Source organism: Rhea pennata, chromosome 4 (assembly GCF_028389875.1).
Source record: "Rhea pennata isolate bPtePen1 chromosome 4, bPtePen1.pri, whole genome shotgun sequence".
NCBI classification, from domain to species: Eukaryota; Metazoa; Chordata; class Aves; order Rheiformes; family Rheidae; genus Rhea; species Rhea pennata.
This window is the reverse complement of record NC_084666.1, coordinates 62,678,937-62,704,554: the sequence shown is the minus strand read 5'-3', so window position 1 is coordinate 62,704,554 and position 25,618 is coordinate 62,678,937.

Below are 25,618 nucleotides of genomic sequence, written 5' to 3'. Positions count from 1 at the left end.
ATTTGCAGATGAACTCTAAATGGAGCCTAACACTGCAGGTCCCTTGAAGTAACTGAACACCTAATCGCTCTAAATAAAACTAATTGCTACTAAGCAATACTATACCGAAATATCACACTGTTATAAATTGATATGTAAACTTTGGTTGTGCCAACAACAGCTGCTTTATTAGAGTTATTGTGACCATCCATCAGGGCTCAATGTCTTAACTCTCTTCATGGATCATTTTTCCCTGGTCAATCCAGTTGAAAATCTCTGTCCTAGCTAGCAGCTAGTGCTTTGTTTTTTGAAAAACTTAGGTGCGTTTTCCTTTCTTTCCCACGTTTCATTTTTTTCTTTTTTAGGAGAATGCTTTAAGGACAGGCTTTTTCAAGCCTTTCTGGTTCAGGTAGGGTAGGGAAAGATAGAGAACAGTATTTGATTAAACAATTGATTAGTTCTGGCACTAGTAAACCCCAATATGTTTTAGTAAAAATTTCAAATTTTTTTTGAAACTTAGAAGGGTTGGGAGTTTTTGACTGATAGGTCTGATATCTCAATTTTCAGTTGCTGCTTTTTCTCTAAAGCCTGGCATTTGACAGAAAATTCTTACCCAAAGCCCTGAGACTGTGGTGTGATAGAGAACAGTATTTGATTAAACAATTGATTAGTTCTGGCACTAGTAAACCCCAATATGTTTTAGTAAAGATTTCAAATTTTTTTTGAAACTTAGAAGGGTTGGGAGTTTTTGACTGATAGGTCTGATATCTCAATTTTCAGTTGCTGCTTTTTCTCTAAAGCCTGGCATTTGACAGAAAATTCTTACCCAAAGCCCTGAGACTGTGGTGTGAGTTCAACCCTCATTTGACTTCGGTCTTCTGTAATCACAACTGCTGCTAGTGCTTGCATTGCTCAAATGCCTCTGTGTAAATTTTAAAGTTTCAGATACCCTTTGCTTCGCTTCTTGGGTCACTAAGCATGTCTGGCCATTTGGTTTATTTTATTTCTAATCTTTTTTAGGGTAAACGTAAAAGATGGTAACTTGTCCATTTCTGGACTGTACTAAACCTTCTTTTTTTTTTTTTTTTTTTTTTTTTTTTTTTTTTTAAAAAAAAAAGATTGGAGGCTAGCCAGCACAGTGAAGACTAGTCCCTGATGCTGACACTGCTTATAAACTCCCCAAGAGATGCACAGTTGACTCTGTTTCAGTTCACTTTATTCAAGTTTCATTGACTAGGATTTCATTTTTAGAACGTACCCCTGTACTTTCTAACCTGCAGCTTCAGTGAAGATTGCACTGTTGAACACAGTGCTAAGAAATACTTCGGGGAAATTCATCAAGGAGGTAAGGTCCAGACCGATCTAAGTTGAATTCTGTGCCCTGGAAATGGAGTTCGTCCGCACGTTATTAAATAAACTAACCGAGCTGTGAATCAGGGCCGCTGCGCCCACCACGCTGACCGTACTGTGGTGCTGAGCGAGGTCTCGTGGCCTTCCTAGCCGGCTTCGGGGCGTGCGACAGCCTCATGATTTGGCGCGTGGTTTGGGCTGGTTAGCTGGTTTTGCTTTTTAGCACTGTGCCTCTCCTGGTGAGAGGGGAGTTACACGGAGGCCTACTATGAATTTCACGCATCTCTGGTGGGATTGTTTAGGCCTCTGATCGGTTCTCCATCTTAAGGTATTTGTTGGCATTTATTCTCGGGTAAGCCAGATTTTGCTCTGAAGTGCTGTTGTAACCTTTCCCCCTTTCCACTGTTGTTGCTTCTGCTTTTTTTTGGAACATGCGGTTCCCCGGAAATCTCTTTGAAATCTTGCAGTGCTGCTGCATGTGTTTTCGTCTGTTCTTGTTTGCAGTTTCTGTGCTCCACGCTACCTTTCCGTTTATACGTTTCAAGATTGTTAGAACTTTTTGTGAAGAGCGCGAGCTCTTACAGAGCACGCAGGGGACGTTCGCGTACGCAAAGAAAACTCGTGGTTTCACAAGATCAGTGGATTCTGAGGTATCCTTTTTTCAAGGCGTTTTCAGAGGACTAACAGGTTAATGTTGAGATAGTGATGGTGGACATAACATAATTGTCAGGAACTGCAGATGTGCCTAAATCCTCTCATGCTGTTAGGAGATTCCTGCTTTTTTTCTCTTCCTCTTCCCCCCACCGCCCATCTTCCCCTCCCAAAATATTCTTATCCAATAAATGCTCAAACATGTAATTTAGATTGTGGGCTTTCAGTATGTGAGCATGCACTGGTGGGGGGGGGGTTTCTGTATAATAACTTGATAAACCTGTCAGGATTTTACTAGCAATGCATAATAAATGTGGTTTTATAGAAGATATTCCTTTTCCAATAGTGGCTATTGGATCTTTAGCAGGTTAGGAATATTAATTCTGCTATAATTCTCTTTCTGTCTTTTCTCCTCACCTTTTCTATCCCTCTTGATTGATTAAGGGCTTCAGTGGATTGTATCTATCGTATCTTTCAGCCTTTAGGTAGGAAGAAAATGCTGATTATAGATGAGTGGTTTCTTGTATATATGGATTTGTTTTCTATTTTTGATAAAATTAAACTAGTCAGATTATACATCTTCTGTGCTTATTAGAATACAGTTCAGTAAGTAAAAATACATGGTAACTGACCCAGGCTGTTTTTGTGTTACATTACTTAGTCCAAAGCCACCAGTCCAGAGGTATACCTCTCCCTTCAACCTGTTTTGTTTCCAGGGGCAAACACCATCATACGGGAGACTTTTGGAAGCTCTTTGTGCAGAGGGCTGCATTCCTCCAAACATCTCTAGTGACGTGGCTGGAGGGATCAGCTAGAAAGCCACAACTCATTTACCCCAAAGACCTTCAATAACACAAGAGCATGCATTTCCTGAAAGCCTCTGCTACAGTAATCTTCTAAAGAGGATTATGCATTTTAAACAGCCAATTAGGTGCAATTAGAAAGAAAACCTCCAACCTTCACGATCATGGGAGAGAAGGAATGTGGGCTAACTGACAGCTGTTAAATGGAGGAACAAAGTACCAAAAATGGTCAACAAGTTGAGAAAAGAAATGACTCATAGAGTAAGAGGAAAAAACTGACTTGTCTAAGGTCGCAGCATCGAGTCAGTGGCAGAACCCTGCAGTCCCAGACGAGAGCATTAAACTCTTCTGCCTTGCCTTAAATCAAAGGAAAAACACTTATTTTGCCGGGCAAATGGAACTCTTTACTACTGAGAGCTATGGGAGCCTTTTAAGTCATGCATTAACAATTAGCAAAACATATATATATATGTATATATATATATTTAAATCTTTCTGCCCTTTTAACTATGACTTTTGTAATATCTCTTTTTAAGTGCTCGCTTTGTGCAGCAGTATGAAAGTTGTGAAGTACTAGGCAAAGAGAACAACATTTTGCAACTCCCCCTTCTCACCTTGGTTACTATCGAATGACATGCAAATTCTCTCTCAAATTCTCTCTCAGAACAAAATCCTGCACACAAACCATTTGGAGAGCCCTCCGTGGGTATTTATAGTTACTACTTATCATTTTATTTGCATCCAGGATACTAACTGTTCAAATGTTTATCTTTAAGTGCATTGATCAGGTACTAGTGAAAGTTTTAATTTGAAAGGCAAAGTTTCTATATTTTTCCAATTAAGCTGTGAATAGAGAATACACCTACGGCTGAAATTGTATCTGTGTGTAGCGTTAGTTGGTCCTTTCAATAATTCAACTAAGTATGTAAAGAACAGCATATTTTTTGCAAAGAAATTTTTTCAGTCTTTTCTATGTTGTTTGATAAGTAGCACGTGGTATTATAGTTGGTATTTGATTTTATTTTATTTTTTATGGAAGCTAATTTCAGATTGGGATAGAGCAAAAATTATTCCTACTGCTGTTTGGCTGCTTTACAAGCAGTAGGGATATTGTCTTTCACTTTGTCTCTGAAGACCTTGACTGTTTCAGCTGTGTATGTAATACTGCTTTCATGTGATATTGCAACTAATCTTTATTTTCTCTCCTCTTTACCAAAAAATAACTTTTGATTTGAGGAATTTGCATAGAACTGCATGGTCTGGCCCTGATAGACAGTCTCCAGGATTAGGTCTCCTCTGGAAGCCAGAGTCCACAGCTATCTTTTTTGTAACTTGTTTTAGGTTTCATTTTATTTTTAGACAATTCATGCATCCACAATTTTGGGTGAATTTATAGCTCCTAGATATTACCAGGATTTTGCTTTTCCTAAAGTAAAATGTTTGAAAACTGTATGAACCGCAAATAGACCAAGCAAGGAAAGCTATGCAAATGTGGTTTGTCAGATGCCTTTAAAGTTAATCATGCTGAAATGTACAATTGAAAAAAACTGGGTTCAGTAATCACCCAGGAGAACGCTTATGTGTAATAAATAATGTCTTTAATCATAGAAATTTAATTTCTAGAACATGCTGTACTGTTCACCTTTCCATTGAGAAAACTGTAAATTAAATTTGGGTCTCTGCTGAAGTCATGGTTGACAGAGGTGATCCTCTGAAATCCATTCAAGGTACTTTTTTCCCCTTTTTCTGAGTAAATGTAAGCCTGATTGCTAATGCAGACTTCAATGGCAAACATCTTTCTTCTAAATAAATCCCACACTGGATTTCTGCACCTCTTCTCTCTTGCTATGTTTCAACTTACATGATTTTATTACTAAAGCAGCACATGTATGGTAAAATGCTAGGATGAAAGTCTATTAACTGAGGTTCTTCAGCGCCGGCTGTCGTATCCCAGAGGGTGAGCTAATGTCAGATGTAGCAAATACTCTTTGTATTGCTTGTTATTTCTGAGTGGTGTCTTAACAGTGAATATGCAAGTAGGCAAGTATTTTTGCCACACTTACCATTTGCGTCTGTGCGTGTTGGCCATGAACTTTGAGCTCTGAAGGACTCTGCTGGGGCCACAGCCACGCAAGCTGCCCCGTGCTGGCTTGGAGCAGCACTGCAGTGACTTTAGTCTGCTGCTTCACTCCACCCTCATCAACTCTGTTTTGCCACTGTGCTGTGGATTTGGCCAGAGTGAAATTATTCTGTGCCACCTTCTGATCTCAGCTGACCCGATGTAAATTGGGAGAAATTCCCCTGAAGTGCATGCAGTCTTTCTGCTTTACCTAGCAGGTACAAGTGAGACCTGCATCAGCGTAAGCGAAAGGTATGCAACTGAGAAACCTCTTAATGTTTGTGAAATAGTCAGGAATGCATTATCATTTTGTAATAATTATTTTATTACTGAATAAAATTAGTTTTTAATTAATTTGACTAAATCCTGTTGAGTACAAAGTATATTTTGTGCTCCATAAAACTGAGGTACCAGACTTTGGAGTTTGGGTATTTGTCGATATCTGTGATGGATTTTCTCTTTTTTGTTTAGAGCACAAACCATACATATTACGTGTTAGCTTAGAGTGCTGTTTTTCCACAGTGCAGTAAGGATCTCTTACTCTGTGATCTCTTACAAAGAAAATGTATAAGAAAAACAAGTTGAAAAGTTGCATGCCAAATATATATATATATATATATATACATATATATTGTTCATGAACTTCTGTATTTATGCAGCAGCAATTGCTGGAGTTATACGTAATTGAGAATTTTAATCTTAAGTGAAACATAACTGACTTCTGTTTTATTCCTGGCCAATAGATAAGCTCAGGATATACACAAGTGTGATGAACCCACGGGATTTACACAGCATCATAAAAGCATTTTATCGTGCACTCCAATGCTGTCATCCACAGCTAGCCAACAAATACGATAGGTTTTCAATGTAATTCACCGTGTCCCTGCCAGTGCTCCTGGCCTGTTACTTCATCTTGCTTTGGGCCAAGCACTTGTTTTCCCCAGACGGCCGTCGCGGAGCTGCTGACGGCCCTTCTGACGGAGGAAGTGTAGCGCGGCGATCTTCCGGGCGGTGTAGTCCTACTGACAAAGCAAGAGCTGCTGGCACCGCGGTGCGAAAGCGCCCGGTCAGGCGTTGCGCGGTGTCTGTGTCCTCGGCACGTCTGGGCCGCGGTGAGTCGCGGCACATGCTTGCGGACCTCCTCCTGCCTCTCGCTGCAGGGTAGGATTTCTCGGCGTTGAAACCGAGGAGGCAGAAAAGAGGTAAAAAGCCAAGGGTGACATCACTGGCAACTGGTAGCGCTCGTGGAATCATAAATAACATTTCGTAGACTTGGATGGAAAAGAAATCCTCCAGAAGATGTGCACTGCGGTTCCGCTGGCCGAGGCTTCCGCCCTGCTGCGCAGCTGGAGTTGTGCTTGCGATGGAAACTGAGCTCCAGCAGGGCTGCTAGTACCCGGGGAAGCCGATCTTCCCCGAGCACGTCAAACGTGCTTGCGTTAGTCAGCAAGCCAAGCGTTTTCCACCTTTTCCTATTGTATCCGTTGAGCGGGGGCGGGTTAGGAAGCAAGTAAGTGCCCTTTTCTCTACCTCGGGAAAGGCGCCGGTGCTGCTGCCCGCGGGAGGCTGCAGGACGCAGCGTGGGTTGCTCGGCCGTGTAGCTCGGAGGCGCCGCGGGCTCGCCTTGGGACGGGGCGGCAGCTCGGGCAGCCCGCTCCGTTTTAGGGAAACGAGATGCAGCTGTCAGGCTCCTGGCAGCCTGGTTAAGCAGCCTTTGCCTACAGAGTCTGGATGCCCCTGATTTGTAGCTTAGGTGCCAACATTTATTTTATTACATACTTGTTTTTATAACGCAATCTATTTTAAGTGAGTTGCTTTAAGATAGCATGATCAATTATTTTAAAAGGAGAAATAGGTGCAGTTTGTGGTTTTTTTTTTCTTCTGATTTTATCTGATCCATTAATGTCCCAACAATAATTATAATGGCCCACCTAGATGCAACCCTGTCTAACATGCTCTAGGTGACCCTGCTGAGCGGGGAGGTTGGACTAGATGATCTCCAGAGGTCCCTTCCAACCTTACTGATTCTGTGATTCTGTGATAATTAATTTAAAGTCATTCCATTTGTCCTCAGTTACTGGCCAATTGAGCAGGAAATACCCGTGGCTGTTGAGGTCTTCCACTAAAGGTCAAAAAGTCACTTTGGCACAAGTCACGAGTGGTCCTCCCTCTGGTAATCTGCCCACCACCGTCATTAGGAAGTTTAAACCGTGGTCATCGGTGCCCGTGGCAGCTCTGAGTAAGCGCAATTATTTCAACAGTGTTATTTCAAGTGGGATGAATCTTGGTGCCTGAGTTCAAATTGGGTTTAAAACACAAAAACATAAAAATCAAGTAACCCTTCCACTTCCTGATTCTTCATCTTCCAAACTGCTCCCGGTTTTTCCAATCTCCAGCCACTGCTTCCATGCTTAATAGTGAAAGAACCTTAAAAATGGCTTTATCTGACCTCAGACACTGTTGTGGTGAACTTGGCATATCTTCTAGTTGTAAACAAAAAAAAAAGGTCATGTAAACTTGCAGCATGGGCAGCAACTCCAGGAGTTTCCTCCTAATATTGCTTTTTCCTCTGCTCTTCAAAGAGGAGAGTTTTCACCTTAGAACTGCCCTTTTTCGAGGAGGATGTTTAGGGTGGTAGAAGCAAGAAACAACATAAAATGTGACTGAGCAAACGAGACAGTAAATATGTGGACAGCCAAGACTATAATCAGGTTCAGAAGAATATTAACTAACTAAAAATTCTGTCTATATCAGAGGTGAGGTAGGGAATGTAACCCTGGAGATCACTCTCTAGGTCTTTCTGTACTTGCTAAATATCCCTTTCTTTTCTCTTAATTTTAACCTATAATTTGGACTGTCTTGTGTATATTATTCATCACTCAAATTCACTTCAAGTTTCAGGGGAAGTCTTACTTAGAAGCATTTATGTGAAATATATTCCTCTTTTTCTCTCCAGTTGTCTCTTATGGGGCAGTCGGCAGGAGAATGGTGAGGTGGTTTTACCATACTGATTTTATAAAATGCAAGTTTCAACATAGTAACCTAAAGGAAGCTCACAGAGTAGTTGTAGACATGCAAATTTTTAAATTTAGATCAATTCCTGCTGAAAATGAAACAGTTCAGCTGCTTTTTTTTTTCTTTCTTTTCCTTCTGGATGGATTTTTCTTTGCTTTTGGATGGATTGCTTGATTTATGAAAATATATTGGCAAATGAATTGCACAAACAAAGCCATTTTATACTGGATACATTGTATTTTGAGACTTTTTTCCTAAGGAAATGTACTTGTTCCTGAAATGTGTAAGCAAGCCAGCAACTGGTACTCACAACATTTATTTTAAGCAACGTACTCTTTCTTCAAAACTATAAGACCCACTTGTGGGGTTGCTGCAGAGGATCTCAGCAGAATTTTTTCTGCTATTTTTGAAATAGGGGAACCCAAACTGTTTTTTCCTTATTCTAATGCAGTTCACAGCTTTGAAGGGTGACACATAATTGCTTCTTGATTCCTCTCCCATGACTTACAATGCAATGACCTAAAGTTGCATTTTGGCAAAAAAAAAAAAAAAAAAAAAAGTGGGCTTGAGATTTTACCTTGCAAAATTGCGACTAATGTAAGACTGGAGATGTTTCTATTCATAGAATATCTAATTAAGAGTGGGATTGTTTTGAAAGTGTCATCCTCAGGGAGCTCAAGGCTGGACTGTAATATAAGCCCTTTTATTTTACCTGATGACTTATATAAATGTAATGCCACGAACAGCGGAAGCATTACACATATCATTTGGTCCTGAAGATTGGCAAATATCACCTGAAATTCATGTTACATGAACATCATGCTCCTAAGTTTTGAATTTTGAAAAGTCTGTTGTTCCTGGGTGGCCACTGTAGAGATGGCTTCAAGCATACAAAATATAAAAAGTATGCATGAAATATGCCAGTATATTAAATTAACATCCTGCAAAAGCTCCCTTTTTAAAATCCAGATGCTTATATTGCTTTTGACAGACTCTAGGCGGTAAAGTTTTAACTTTAAAGAAGGGGCTTTCTGTTTCTGTTTTCAAGTTAAAAATAATGAAAGGAAAACACACTTAAATTCCCACATTATTAAATAAAACATTTAAATGGCATGGGGCCAATCATTGTCACGCCATGAACAAATGCCTTACGGTAATATGTTCCATAACTGTTTGCTAAAAACTACCAATTTTAACACATTTGCACATGATTAGACACAATAAAAAGTTACTTATTGAAGCCAGTGTCGCACTAGCGTTACTCACACCCAGGGGGAGGGAAAGCTCCTTGCAAACCTGGATGAGAGAAGTGGTGTGAAATAGGTTCCATGCTGTGAAAACAGGTCGTAAGGAGAGTCGCCAAGTGAGCGACTTTGTTCGTATGGTCAGGAGTTCGTAACGCTGCCACTGCGTGCCTGCGCCGGTGGGGAGCAGGAGGGAAAGGCTCCGTAACGGCGAAGACTTGGCTAAATGACTGGCAGACTCGAGCAGCAGCTCTCCGAGAACCACGGCTGAAACGTCGTTTTGAAGCACCTATTCTTATCGAAGACCGGTTCACCAAAATGATGCATTTTAAAATGGTCTGGCTTGAACGTTGTTCTGGTAAGATTTCTGGCTGCACTCCTGTTTTTCTTAAAAATCAAGAAAACGGCTTCGTAGCTGTTATGTCACTGTACCTGAACAACCAAGATGTGACCGGCAAGAAATGGATCTCTTTATTGTGCTGGAAGAAGTTCAGCTTTGCCACTTATACTTTGCCACCTGAAACAGTGGAATAGCGTTTTTATTATTTCAGAACAGTCTATTCGGTGTGTAATTCTTCTGTGTAAATTCATTCGAAACGCACATCCATTCTGTATAAGTTCATTTAGATTTCAAATACTTCCGCTGAAGGAAACAACATTTAGGCCTGGTGATGCCCTTGAATAAACCCCACAGATCACCTCAATTTCGTTTTATTTTTCTCTATCAGGGCCTTTGGATTAGGAGGCCACTGATACGTTTCAGTTTTCCAGAAAGCATGGCACTTCATCTGCTCCATGTTCCTCTGAGGAGAGTTATCAAAACAGTTAATTAAAAGTAGGTGTAATCTCCACAAACATCTGGGAACAAGTAAGAAAAAAAGATAAATCTGCAGGGGAAATTTTTGAGTATATGTTAATGGCAACATTAGCAGAGATAATTTGTGCTTTGCGGCATCTGCACATTTAGATTCACAAGGGAGTTTCTGGCTACTTGGGATTTTACGCATTTGTCAGCTTTTGTAAATCTGAGAAGCCCATGGAAACATTATATGACTTTGAGATGCACCCTTGAGAGTTTTGGACCCATAAAGTAATTCATGCATCGCAATTAGGGATAAACATTCATTTTGAAAAGAGAACCCCCTATATTTCTCCCTACCTCAGGAACTAAACCAAATGCAGACTATATCCGAGGCTATAAAATATTTCATTGTGACCTTCCTATCTCCAGAAGGTGACAGGCCGCTTCATCCCAGCTGCCTGCCACCCACTAGCTTTAGTTTTCTCCCTGTCCCTAGTATATATGTTATTCAAACTAGTCACAGTAATGAGTAGAATGAACTCCTGGGGCGGCAAAGGTGGATTTGATATGTGTGACCAGGGCAAGAAGAAACATTGAATTTGTTCTAGTACATGTCACTTGTGCGGTCTAGTAAAATAAGTCATCTTCATGGTGCTATTTGAACACTCCCCCCTAAAGATGCTGCCAGGATTTGGGAACAGCAGTTTCTCCCAAAGCACTTCCATGTTGCATAGGACAAGACACACGGATTAGCAAAACCCTCTTCCCTGCCAAGGTAGCCAGCCCTTGGGACTGCCAGCACGAGGGCTGCTCTGCTTCCAGTTGCTGCGTAGGGTGAATTTTGTGCAGAACAGTGATGTTCTTCTGACCTGAGCACATGCAGCAGGAGAAACAACACCAAAAAGTAAACAGAGCACTGAACTTAAAAAGATTAAATAGCTCTTCACAGTTCTTTACAGTTCTCTGTGTGGTGTAAAATACCGGCAGTAGTAAGGGCAGGCTATTTGTGCTCCTTTATCTAAAAAAGGTGGTAAGGGCATGGCAGGTGTGCAGTCTTGTCATTACTTTTTGCATTTCCCATTTTACACTCTGTTCTATTTTAGTGTAAGAAAGAGAGTGTTTGGATTCATCTGTTTCTCAGGTGGCAGAGGGGCTGAGGAATCAATGTTTGGTGTCAGATGTATGAAGAGCAGGTGTTTGCTCTCATTTAACAGGAGTTAGCCTCACACAGCAAAATTTCATAGAAAGCATTTGACTTCTGGTGCCTTACGTGCAAAGGCAGCATGACCTATGCCAGAATCACACCTTCCATTTTCACAGGTCGCTTTGTTTAGGGGAGGGTTTATTGAAGGGGCTTGAATCTGAAAAGAAAAGCTTTCCAAAACTGAGTGTGTGCAAACTCTTCCTCAGCATTCTTCTCGTGTTTTTGTTTCAATTGGCAGCAGTGCATGACAAATCCAACTCTTTCCCCTTCATAACTCCAACACTGCACTTATTTCATAGTATTTCACTTAAAATGAGAATTTACCTCCCTCCCCATCACCTGCGTGACTTTTTCTCTCCAAAAGTTTTATGAAGCAGGAGAATAGCATTATCCTCATTTTACAGAAAGGGAATCTGAGGCGCGGGAAGGAGAATAATCATGGTCACCCTAGAAGCCTGCCAGACTCTGTGCTCTAAGTAGCTTCTTTCAGCTGGGATGGTCCACGTGTAGTAATGTGTAGTAAGGTGTGAATTTAGTATTATGTTATCTGAAAGTTATTATGAGACACATACCTGGTAAGTACCTTCTTTACAGTGATTTCCCAAAGGTCTGTATGGGGCATGTTTTCTATGGAAAACTAGAAATCTCTCCTACCACAAAATGCAACTATATATGATATTAATGGCTGAAGGGTATGTTGAAGAAGTGAGTGTCACCAATAGGAATCAACCAACAAAAGTGATCCCATGTGTTTTCTAGTGATGCCAGAAAGTGGAGAAAACTGGGTGTGAATATTTTATCCACAGTCCCACTCATCTATTTATCACTTTGGACAACTGAAATGACAGTGTATCGAAGGTGAAATAAGACATTACTGGATTTGAGCTGCTTACAAGGAACTGCTGTGTTTGCTTGAAACTGTCTTTCAGCCCTCTCTTCCTTGAGGGGAAAATTCATTGCTGCTGAAGAGAAGTCTTCCACAGGGCTCAGCAGTTGGCAGTACTCAAAACCTCAAACTCACCCGTTCGTTATAGGTCTTCGGGAAACACTCTCCAGCGTCTGGACCCCCTAAAGATATCCATCTGGAAAGCGGTGTCAGGAGTGTCTGCACTCCTTGTTTGTGGATCCTCTACTCCCACAGAGATAGGGGCCAGCTGAGCTTAACAGTAAAACAAAACAAAATTGTATTTAGCAACACTAAAAGTCAGCTTCAAAACAAAATTTCAGAAGCAAAACAAAAAGGAATTACAATCCTGGTAAGCTTATTAAGTAGATAACTGTCCTCAAGCTTAAGTCTTTTTTTCTCAGAACCATAGGTATAACCTGGCTTTCAGAAGTGGGATCCAGAATATGCAGTGGTACCTACCAGTGAATGCAGCCTCAGTCACGAATCTAAAACTCGCTGGAGGGATTCAGGTAGCTTGGAGTTCCCTCCCTACTTCCAGTTTTCCATCTCTTGTTTATCAGCACTGATTGCTAGTTATCTCCAGATAACTACTACTGCTCTTGCTTCTAAAAGCTGAGCGGGGAGGTGTCACATGAGATGAGAGAAAGGCGTTCTAGCATGAAAGTCATTTCAGGACAAGGATGGCTACAGCATTGAAATGCTTGCTGTCTAAGGACAGAAAATAAGGAAAATAATCTAAGAGATGACTCTTTCAATGAGGCATGACCCACTCCCATGAAGCACTATGGGCCAAATTCTTAACGACTTTTTTTTTTTTTTTTTTTTTTTTTTGCATAGCTGAGCCTCAGCCCCAAATGCTCAGATTTGAGGGCTTAATATCTCACAGGGCTGAGCACTAATTTGCTGTTTTTTCAATACCACATGACTTCCTTCTGTGCTTGCTCAAAGCTTTTTGCACCATTTTAGCACTTTCTGGGATGCAAGTCTCAGAATAAAAGCTATCAAGAGTTAGGTTTGAAAGTTGAAGCTGAGCTCTAATAGGACATAAATTAAACATAGTCTTGACAATAGGCAGAAATACAGATTATACTGCTATTAATGGTTTTCTAGCTAGAATATTTGTCACTGACCTTGATTCATAAACCCTATTGCAAGTTTCAGCTGATACGAACCTTTTGGATCAGCATCAAAACTCTAAGACTAGTTGGTTTGAGGTTCCTCTTAGACATATCAAAGCCTTACAACTCAGGAAAACCTACGTTTAGCCTACTGTCCCAACACCAGGTTATTCTTAATCCTGTATGGATTAAAAGAGGCATAAACAGGAGAAGCATCCTCCTTCTCTTGTCCTTGGATCCTGTGCAAGGATTAGGTACTCTCGGTGAGCATACAAGTCCAACGGGAAGGAATTTGGCAAAGCACTGGAGACTTACAAAAGATGAGAAGGAGAGAGGTCTCCATTTTCATTGCATGGGCTTTTCTTATGCATAGTGGTAGCCCTTCTAGTACTGCATTGTACCTATGTAATTTAATGAACAGTAGGGAGCTGTAGTAGGCTTGGCAGTGATTTTGGATGCTGTTCTTTAGTCTTTTCTCAGGTCTTCAGGTGCTCTTGAAGAGCATCACAGGCGGAATTTTCCCAAAAGGTTTCATTTCTCTTCAGTAATTGTTTTTTGACCTTTACTGAGTTTGAAGAGAGTCTGAACCCGAGTAAGACTGAGTGAGTACTAGTCATTTTCTTGTGATCACCTTCAAACAACTCTGCAGTCAAGATAGCTAAAGACTAAAGTTATTCATGTGATACAGAATGATCTCTGATTCAGAAAGATGTCAGCTCAACGTGGAGAAGAGATGAATGATGAACATTCATCTGCTTGATGAATCAGCAAAACACTGACTGTTTTTTAACTAACCAGTTAAGCGTGATGCTAAAGGCAGCTCTTATTAAGGATATGTGTGTGTGTGAGACTTCTTTAGTGGCGGAGTGAAAAGTACAGAAAAACACATCATCTCAAGTTAGTGGGAACAGCTGGAATCAGAGGAAGGTTTCTGTCTAAATAGCAGTCTAGATGTATGTACTTGATGTAAATATCTGATAGCTAGGCCTGATGAAATGGTTGTGAGGCACTGAATAATTTGTCCAGCCAGGAAACACTGCTTGTGTTGTAGTGGAAGAGCGGCCGCCCTGACACTGTCTCTCCTGCAACCTGGGACACACAGCTTCCTTGAGGCACCTGAGCCTTTGGCTCAGAAGTATCTCTCATTCAATAGGCTTGATGCAGCTTTCAGCATTTAAACTCTTTTGAGCTCAACTTGAAAGCACTGATAGTGTTTTGTAACCTCATTGTAGCTTTCCTGAAACCTCCATTGTCTCTTCTGCAAAATTACAAATCCCAAAACATCCATGTATAGACGTCCATGATGTATTAATCACTCAGTGAGCTACTATTTCTGTAACAGTCTACAACACCTGTCATTATCACTCCTTGGTTCCTTCCCTTGGTCTTAAGGTAGGGCTCACTTATTAATACAGCTGAATTTATTTGAAAGGCTTGGAGAAGTTCACCTTGATACTGTCCATCTTTCTTTGACAGTTTATTGTAAAGAGACCATAGATTATTATAGCTGTACTTGAAGCTTATATATTTCATATTTAGTTGTCCCCAGATTCTTGAAAAACCATCAGCTGGTACAAGGTAATTTAGTTTGATTCAAATTTTCTTGTTCATGTTGAGGAGGAGCTTACTGTGGAAATAATTTCTATTTTTAGTTGAATTGTTTGTGAGGTTGTAAATCTACAAAGCAGTGTGTGGGAGGGGAAACCAAACTGCATTTGGGCTGATCAACATGCTCTGGCATATCTGCTTTGGCACTGAGTTTTTTTGTACCATGCGGCCTCCAACGACCAAACTCTGTGTCTGTTGGACAAGGCTTAGATGCAAGCTGTTGCCTTTCCTTTTCCCTTCCTTCCCCCATTTCCACGGGCAGGACCCCCAGCTGAACCAGCGGGAGGGAAGAGAGCCACATCGTGCTCCAGGAGGTCCCTCAGTCCCGGCAGCTGGAGCAATGGCCTCGCAGGGAGCGTCAGAGGGGTGGTCTGCAGTCCAGGGAGGGCCTGCGTGCCCCCTCTTTCCTGAATCCGCCGTCCATCATGGTCTAACCGGACACTGGCCATCACGCTCTGCTGTTCGGAGCACTAGCGCTCTGAACCTTAGCGGCTGCTTTAGGAGTTTATTTAAGACGGACCTTGTTTCTCTCCTTTTCTGTTTTCTGCAGTAACACCAGACTCTTTTCTGCTCTGTGTAAACAAAGTCTGTGATTACTTTGAGGGAGATTGTCAAACGCAGAAAGAAGGAGCTCAAACAGAAAAGTATTTATGAGAATAATGTAGAAGCTTGATATCCAAACCAACAGCAGGTAATGCAAATCAGCTCTGAGGACAAGACTCCCACTGTCTCCAGTTTGTTTGCCTGCCAGGGCTGGGCATGCTTCTTCTTTACTGTTAATGTCTGGTTCTTGATAGATCATAAAGTAGTCCAAGAACTCCCTTGTTATGACATGCTCCCACCTTCACATCCTGTTTTATTTTCTTCAGATCAGGAGGAAGTGAATAAAAAAAGTGAGAAATGTGATCTCCTATATATTGGCTTTAACAAATCATTTTGCAATGTCATTTATCTGGACATGCTTCTGATGGATTTCAGTTAGTTTGAATCTTTCTGAAATTCTTTAGTCTTGATTCTCCATTTTCCAAATTATAAGAATGCTAAGACCACAACTAAAGTATTCTGGGAAAAAAAAAAAAAAAAAAAAAAAAAAAAAGTCAGATTTGTTAGTTAGGGAAACTTTTTTCCTGTGAATAGAGCATTCAGATTTCTCAATCACCTGTTCTGACCTGATATTGATTTCCTTTAGTATTTCTTCTTCCTCCTAAGGGAAATAAATCTGTTTCTGGTATCTATCAACCATTCTTCCCTTTGATAAAAAGAATTCATATAATTCTTAAGTAATGCTAAATCTTCTGTCAACAAATTAGTCTTGTCATCAGCCATAAGGGGCCTCATGATCTTCTTGGTGACCTCTTGCTTCTAAAATACTTGGGAAAAAAATCTATGCACATCAACTCCTGGTTATACCTATAATGTTTATGCTTTTATTTACAGCTTTTTATGGTGTTGAGAAGCAAATTGTCTAGTTTCTTTTTTTCTCAGAACAAAATAGAGAACTTTGGAAATACTGTGTTTGTGAGTAAGGTGGCAGGGAGTTAAGAGAGCGAATGAATATGTGTGTAAGGTTAATTCAATATGTGCAGATTAATTCAGTAAAATCAATAATTTAGTGGTTAGAACACTCGTTTGCGATGTATGAGTTGTATGGGGAATGGGATCAAGTTTCTGCCTTTGTCCCATTCCAGATAAATGCTCAAATAGGCTATAGGATCGGTCTATTTTTTTCTGGCCAAACAATTATTTATACAAAGTTGACCTCCAGTAGAAAGAGATCAGGGTTAATACCATCCCACAATCCATGTGCATGCCACAACTGTTGGATTAATGACTGTTCTTTCTACGGTTTTTGATGAGAAATATAATCCACATTTTTTTTCATGGGGTAAAAGGATTTCGGCACTTTCTAACAAAAAATAGTTTAATTCAAAATTACACCTTTTTTTCCCGCTTACCCTTGACTTACGATTGTCATCATCAATGGAAATTTGCTGTTGACTTTGAGTAGGCTCAGGATTTCACTCTTACTTTCCCCTTTCTTGCAAGTTGGTTTGCGTGGTTGGAGATGTAAACACATAGAACAGGTTCCAGGGCTACGGCCGTAATCTGTCACTCTGATAGGTGGTTCTTAAAGGATGTGCTGCCCTGCTAGCATTGACTGTATTTTTCCTTTTTCCTCTGATTTCTTATATTTTCAACTGCTACTCAATGCACCACTCAAAGTCTTTGTTATTTTTAAAGTGTGATCTTTTTTTAAAGTATATTTCTGTCTCTTTTGTATTATTTTTAGCGTTGCTATTTTTCATCAATACGTTTTCCATGAAAAAGTACTGTTTGCTTCTAGTTAACATATAACTGGAACTGTCATGCCTAATGCTTTAGTGATCTCTGAAGGCTCTGTATTGGCCTGAAGCTGCTTAAAATTAGGCTTTATTCTATTGTAACGGTGCTGATGTCAAGTTTTCCAGATTTTTGGTAGTGTGAGTTATCAAAATTTACGCCTTTGTCTCCAATCTGTGTCCACTTGATTCTTAAAAACTCTGTCAAAAATTGCTGCCTTTTCACATAGTATAAAGGAAAACACAGCTCTATACCATGTGGTCAGAGCTATTGCTTGATTTATTTCTTCCACTTAATATGCCCCAGATTATATCCAGTACTTGAATATTTCCATTTCTACTTCATTTTCTGTCTCCTTTCAAAGCTATATGAGTTTATTGTTGCCTCCTGCTCAGTTCCATCTACCATCTTACTTCCTTAACCAAAACGAGGTTTTGAACCTTGGTAATTGTAACCAACCGGTAATGTCTCCTGGGGGTTCCTGTCTCGGTAAATTTTACATCCATTTAGCACCTGGACACATTCTTACCCACTCTCTGAATAATAGTGCTGTGCACAAAACACATTTGAAAGGAGCAGGATGGGAAAGTAACTAACTACTGCAAATTTGCTGTGTCTTGAACTTGACACTTTCATGATCAAATCACGATCAAAATGCAGAGTAATTGCATTGTGAAATTTATGTAAAATATAAAACACAGACCTGAACAAAACTTTCTCGTTAAGCATTTCTTCCTTTCTGAAGTCACTATGTTGGGAAGCTCAGTTTTCCTGAGTTTTGTCCCAAACAAAACTCTTGGTGTTATGTGTGTGTCTTTGATGAGAATGAGAAGACTATCCAGTCTTACCACCAGAAAAATGTGGCCACAGCTTTCACAAGTTAATTACAATCCCCATTTAGGATAGGGATCCCCATACTAGATCCCTAGTATGATTTGATGTAAAAATGTAAAATTTTTAAAAACACCTGGAGAGCAGTATTTATAAAGGTGCTGAGCAATTATTGTGTCCTTTCATGTGAATTAGAGTGTTGGTATTCAGCACTCCTGAAAATATAAAATTACCTTACCTTACAAATCTCTGTTGTTCCTGCATCTTTAGTTCGCTTGAAATCCACTTTAGGGCATAGTGCTGTTGTCACTGGGAAAGTTTTCATATTGACTATACTGAAATAGTCATCTGGCTGTCTGCATAAAACACCTCTTTTCTTCCTAAGTTTCTTTTTTTTAGCACCAATTGCAAGCTTCAACTACATATATATATACATACACACACACACACACACGCACACACACACACATACACACTCCTTTTTTCTTCTCCCAGACATAACTAAATTGCAAAAACATCTTTTTGTCAAAGAGCTGTGAATTGAATTTTTAGCAGTGTCATCTAGGTTGATTTAAAGCATGTGTTATCACATGTCCATCAAGGAACTGGCTTGTTCGGGAGCATGAACAATTCAATTAAAAAGTATTTCATAGGCTTGCTGCCCAGAAAAAAAAATCATTAAATCAGGAATCCATGAATTGCAATGCACTCTTTCAGACATGTTTAAAAATGTACATTAGTTATAGCTAATAAATGTAAAACATGAATCTTGTCTAATTAACTTTTGTGGTACAAGAGAACTTGCGTATTAAACACTTGTCATTTTCTGCTGTGCTTCCTGGTTGTGTTCTCATAAGAATGAATTATGAGCTGGACATGGCAAGAAATTTTTATCAGGAATTTAAATTATCTGAAAAAAAAATGTTCTATTTGTCAAATTTTCTTTTTCAGTATAGTAGGCCCAGTGATCCCTAGCAATTCAGGGGCAAGGAGAAAGGTGCAAATCAGGTGTAGCAAGTCTGCTAAGAAGGGGCCTTTCTTATGGCAGGGAAGCCCAGAAAGCATTGCTTACCCAGTGAGGGAAGAAAGCTGCTGGAGCCTAAAATGGGAACGCACCCAAGAGGCTGCTTGGCACTCAGGCTCTTGCCTTCTCTTATTTTCTGAGGTTTCAGAGCATATGTACGAATCAAAATCAGACAGTGTACATCACAAAGAGGTGCAGGGATGACAAACGTATTTTCTCAGCACTGACCACTCTGATGATGTCTGTCTTGATGATCACCATGAAGAACGCAGGGTGCAGGGGAGGCTGAAAATGGTGGAATAGAGGTGGAAGCACAGGTACTATGGAAGAGCTGCTCTCTCCTGAAAGCTCTTACCATCTCTCCTGTTTTTATGATGAAAATATATGCTGGGCATTTGCAGGGAGCAATCCAGCTATCTTGCAAGCAACTGTGAGAAGACATGCAAGAAGGAGCCTGCAAAGTGCTGGTGGTTGCAGAGAGCTGGACCAGAGGCTAGGCCTGGGACTGGAGTGCTTTGCAGAGAACGTGACATATCCTGGTGGCCTGGGTGAAGCGGTGAAATTCTCTGTTGGTTTGGCTAGCCATTGCACTTCTAAGAATCGAGAGAAGTGAGCACACCTGATGGAAATCTTTGTTCCTCTGGTCAGCCCTGGCTTAAGCTCACAGCTCTGTGCAGAGACTCCGCTAGCAAAGGCAGCTTTGCAGGCACATGAACGGGAAGAGGGTCTCTTCCAGACTTGCGGTGGATTTCCTGCGGTGGGAGCTTGCTCAAATGCAGTAGCTTTCACTAAGCAGCTCAGAATTGCTCACAGAGCAGTTGCTGTAACAGGCACAGCAGCACTGTAGGAGTCTTTCCAAAGGACTTTGGTGACCGGTGCAGATAATGTGGCATCTGCTCTGGTGTAAATCACATGGAGGCAGGTTGGAGAAGTATGGTCTGGGAGGTGAGTATGGTTAGATGATACAAAGCTGTGCTTTTACCACCAGGAATCTAATCTAGGTGTGAACATAGTGAAATCTGAGCCAACAAAAGACAATTTGCCTAATAAACCCTTCTGGAAGAGGTGAGAGCTCACTCAATACTAAACAGTGTTCATACTCTGTTCTTCTGTTGTTCTAGTCTGGTCTAGAGGGTAATTACATTTTGCGGGGTTAACACATATTAAGTATCTCATTGAAGGTCCAATAACAGTGTTTATAGCTGTCAAGTATATTGACTGAAAACACTGATTGCCATCTCCGCCACTACCAAGGCAGCCGGGGTCTCCAGTCAAATCATTACGGACGAGGAACACGATAAGCGCCGGTGCTCGCGAGCCTCTCGTCGGCGAGGGGGTGGTTTTTGCAACCGGATTGCCTCTGTGTTAGACTCGTACCTTGCCTATGGGCCTGAGGAACTCGTTCAGTTAACAGTTTCTGTCTTGTCCGCAGCAGAGTCGATTTCTGTGGATATCCTTTCAGAGAAACAATATTTTGAAGTCATGTGAATGTTTACACAGAGTAAGTGAGAGGGGTGCAAACATTGCAAAGGGAGTTCGTGGCTCCTGTGCTTTTTGCTTTTTGCACAGCTATTCTTGGATTTTGCAGTATTTGCCCAGTTCCAATTATGCTTTAATATTTCAGCGTGGGAAAATAGCTCTCTAATGTAGGAAAGCAGCACTCAAGTGCTCTTTTCTCGACACACACACATACAAATATATATACGCATATATATATGTATAAAATCAATGAAACCCTACATTTTATTAGGGAAAAAAATATTTTTCACAACTTAAATGGGAGGTAACTGAGGGAAAATGGCTCTCTAAGAAAAGTAAGCAAACTAGGTGCAGGCAGTGACTTTAAATTGGACATTAAACTAATCCAGGGCTATACTTTAATAAAGGCTAGTGCTGGGAATTCTTATGGATTTTCTAGCTCATTGCTGGGATGACAGAGAAATACAATAAATGTTCTATTACTTACACAAGCTGCTGGTTTTCAGAAAATTAGTCACCAGTGACCTTTTACCCTTTGTCTTGCTCTCCCTCGCAGTAAAAGCACCTGATCAGAATCAAATGCAGCCCTGCTCGAGGACCGCATCCCTCCAGGCTGCTCTGTGCTGGTCCCAGGCGCTGGGCAGGGCTCGTTGCGCAGCGTGAGACCTGCTCATCTTCTCGTTGTGTAAGTGTAATATTTGTGCGGAGGGAAGGCAACAGCCAGTCTTTTGTCATTGATTGTGATTGCTTTTAACTGTAGAAGAAAATAAAGGCACAACTCTGCATTTCTTAGCAAGGAACTAAGCCCAAAATGTGAAACACAACCAATCAAGTTGCTCAGAAGTAAAATTAAAATTTGAGAATGATGATGTGGCTCGGCGATTTCACCTAGCCTCACAAAGCATAAACCTTTTTATTTGGTTGATATTTTTTCTTTTCCCTGAGTATCAAAATGTGATGCTTATGTTCTCTACAATGAGGCATAGAGTTTTGCTGGGGGGGGGGGACACACACTATATTATTTGTTGTGTGTACCAGCCCTTTGGTAGAATTACATTGATTAGTTTTCCAGTTAGCAGTGAGACCTCCTTCTGACCCTATTTTCAGGGTCAGTAGATCATAATGCAGAAGCACTAAGAGACCAGCGTCCCTTCCCATATTGCTATCTGAAGAGTGTATGGACCAGAAAATCATCATTTTATATATATATTTGTGTGTGTGTGTGTGCGCGCGCACGTGCATGCATGTGTGCACATATGTAAACACATAAAGTGTGTATATATATATATGTATATACACACTTTTATATAAATATACTTATATATATACATAAGTATATTTATAAACAAGTATATTTATAAACAATGTGTGACTGTATATCATATATATATATATATATATATATATATATATATATATAAAGAGCAGGGCTGGACTCCACTCCACAAATGCAGGTGTAAGTTACATATCGAGTATAATAACATGTTGTTGTGGAAAGGAACTGAATCCAGCCTCTACTATACTGCTTTAAAAACTGAATTTTGTCCTGTGCTATTGGCTTTTTGAAATAGAAAATAAACGCCTTGAAATTAAGTACATCAAGAATAGGAGTGTCTTTGTGAAAGAGGAACACAAAGCTGTATTTGAAATCGATCATTTTTTCTAAGATCGTTAATCGAAAACCCTCAAATACGAACATGTAAAACAGAGCTACAAACCCTGTCCCGTTATCAGCACTCTTGGGATCTCCCATGTGCAATCTGTTGGCTTCCATCTTGTATTGTATGTCAACCATACATACCACTAATTAAACAAGAAATCATTTGTCAAAACTTGCTGCACTTTTCATATCCAACATTTTCCATGGCAGGTGTGTAGCAGACAAAGAACAAGGACAAAATAAAATACCTAAAGAATGCTTTTAGATGCTATTTTTAATCGCTATTTGAGGCTCACATTTGAAATCCTGGGTCCTGTAAAAGGATAAGGATTGGAGTCCAGGACTCAAATATCCTCAGCCGAACACCAGGACCTTTCAGAATGCTTTTGAACTCCGGTGCTCTCCAAGTGTGTTGTAATTGTAGGAGACAGCCCTACTGGTCCTATCAGAACAGGAAGACTTTTTTAATATTAAAAAAAAAAAATAGCTTGACTTCTAGCAGCTGCTACCTCTGGTTTTCTGTATTTCCTTAACTGAAAATCAGACCCTAAGGAGATAATTAATATATTCCACGCTACTTGTGAAATCACCATCTGGGGAAATTAATGACTGGAAATAACTTGGGGGGGGGGGGGGGAGAAGTGAGGCAGAGCACTGCAGGTCACACGGGCTTGTGGATACTCCGCTAGCCCTAGAGCGCACAGGAGCATCCTGGCTCCTCGGGAGGGCTCATGTGGACAACTCTTCACCTACAGCACTATCGCTAAAATGTCCTTCTTGGAGTTATTGGTGCTCTTTCCTGAGGCATCTTGTAAAATCAGCCTCCCAACTTACTACCTCTCTCGCTTGCCCCAGCAATGGCTCAACAGGTCTTCCAGAGAGAGTACCCACAAGTGCCATGTCTACAGCTTCATACACGCGTTTCTGCATCATGCTTCTACATTATTAAAATATCAGACTGTTTTTGCAAGTCTGGACAGTAATATGTAGAAAATGATAAGCATATAGATGCTGCTCTTACACAGGCTGCTTAATTGTATTCCAGTTTTAGTGATGTCTAACGAAGATGGCAGATATCATTTCTTTGCTCCCTTATCTCATATTTTGACAGTTTCATGGTCTTGGCCTCCTACATGATACAAAGCTCTTTGATTCAAAATTGAAGTATAATGCCATATTTACATTTTAGCAATATTGTGCGGAATTTCAACATCTCTCTTTTGTTTAACAGATTTTTTTTTAACTATAAAATGTTCATGAACCCACCCTCAAATGAAAAAAAAAACCATCTTCTCCACCTGTTTCTTTGCTGAAACGAAGCAGCTTTCTTCTTCCTATCTTAGCATACCTGGTTCCTCTGGTAGATTTTTCTAGGATTCCTAAAGTTTCCCAGTAATATCTGAACAATTGCCATCATGGCCTCTTTGCACCTGCGTACGCATCAGATCAAATAACTTTCAGAGAGTCAAATCTGTAACAGAAGTGAGCAGACTCTGAAAGTCTTGGGAACTGTAGGAAGCAGCTGGTCCTTCTCCAAATATTCTGGAGCACAGGTATCACAGAGCAGGCTGTCATTACATCCAGCACGTGTGCCAGCAGTGTTGAAAACAGGCAAACAGCTGTTGGATGGATAAGAGTGAACATATTCCATGCACACAACTGCTTCATTTCTTCACCAGCTGATACTCAAGGGACCCTCCCCTTTTCATGATGGTCAACAGCCCTTGGCATGTCACAGAGTATGTTTATGGCCATGGTCAACTGGAAAAAAATACATTTTTTGATGTATTTCTCTACTGCATTTTTTTGCAAGGATCATGCAAATATTAATGGAAATATTAATGAATGTACCCTTTTTATCTCCATTTCTGTAACAAAGAGGGAATTATTCTCAGCCTGTCTGAGGCATGTTGACTGAATTCATTCACAAAATCTTGATTTAGTTATCTCTCTCACAAAACATTTTTGCTCTCATCTTTGTTTTACTGCCAAGGACTTGTGAACCACTTGACTAATTGGTTCCTCGATTACTATTGACTAGTGACTATTCTAGGGGAAGCTGACAGGCAGTGACGCCCCACACCTTGGGTACGGTGATGCTTTCAGCCTCGGAGTACTTTCTGCCTTGGGATGGCTGAACTCTTTCTCTAGCTGGCATGGCTGCGTAGATGCTTCTGCTTAGTGCATCAGAGTGTGTGAAATCAGAAATTCATTTGAAGCTCGCCCAACAAAAAGACAAGGCTTCAGCTTTAATAATCAGCTTAATAGGCAACTAAATCAGCACAGTGAGTAGTGTTTCTTAGCCTACTTCAGACCAATAAGCTCTCTTGACTTCAGTTCATTATCATTTTACTATGAGCCTTCTTCAAGCTGCAGTTAATTATGTTAATAATTCATCTCAAAACCAACTGGTATTATTATATGTGTTATTCTTCCAGTTTCAGCCAAACTATCATTCCTTATTAGGAGTCATATACGTTAAGATGGCTGCAAAGAAGTAATGTTTCTAATACATCACGTTATAAAAAGAACAAAATACTTTGCTTTCCACTAAAAGAAAATACAGTTTTCTTTTGCCACTCACCACCCCCAAAAATGACTGAGAGGTTTATATTCAGTCTCCCCTTCTTCCTTTGATTTCCCTTTTCCCCTGACTGTCTCAGGGCAGTTATGATTCATTTGAGACATTTCTCGATGAGAAAGACTAAGAGAAGACAACCATCAGTAGCAGGAGAAAGGTGTGAATAATTTAAACTGTCCACTTCAGCCTTGACTGTAATGTTTCTACCGCAGGTGAGCTGCACGGTGAGCCATCCCACACGGTCTCTTACCTGCTTAACTACCTATCAGGATCCTAGTAGTGTCTCACCACAGGTGTACGATGAAAATTCAGTCTCTGTAAAATGTTCTTTCTAGACTTTTTCTGCCATTAACAAGGCATTAACAAGGAATACTTTAAAGCAGAAACCTCATGTCAGATGTTTTGACTCTCTCTTTGGAGGGGTCCCGACAGATCCATCATTAATGTAGGAAACCTGGCTCTCTGGGCAAAATGGTTGTTTCTGGTAAATCTCCATGATGTGGAGAAATAGTGTGAAAAGTATTTGTTGTTTCTACTGTTCACCTTACCACATTTTATTACTATAATTCTGTTATTGGAATTTAATAATAGCTATTTGGAATTGCTGCTGTAGTGTGAGGACAGGTCTTTTTATCATAAATTCCCAATAGCAACTTCTTTCCTGGCTTTCTCTGTTTTCTAACTCTGTAGATAATAAAGTGGCAATTATGGTTATTTAGGACCTAAGCCTGGAAACCCTTAATCATGTGGATATTCATTGCTCCCACGGCCTGCCTATTTCATTGATTGTGCTAGCTTATTTTCGGTAGGATCAAGTGAGCGATTATAAAACAAGTGAAAAACACAGAAAGGGGGCAGATTCAACTGGGAGCACAGAAGAGCACTTCCAGCCTGCTCCTTGCG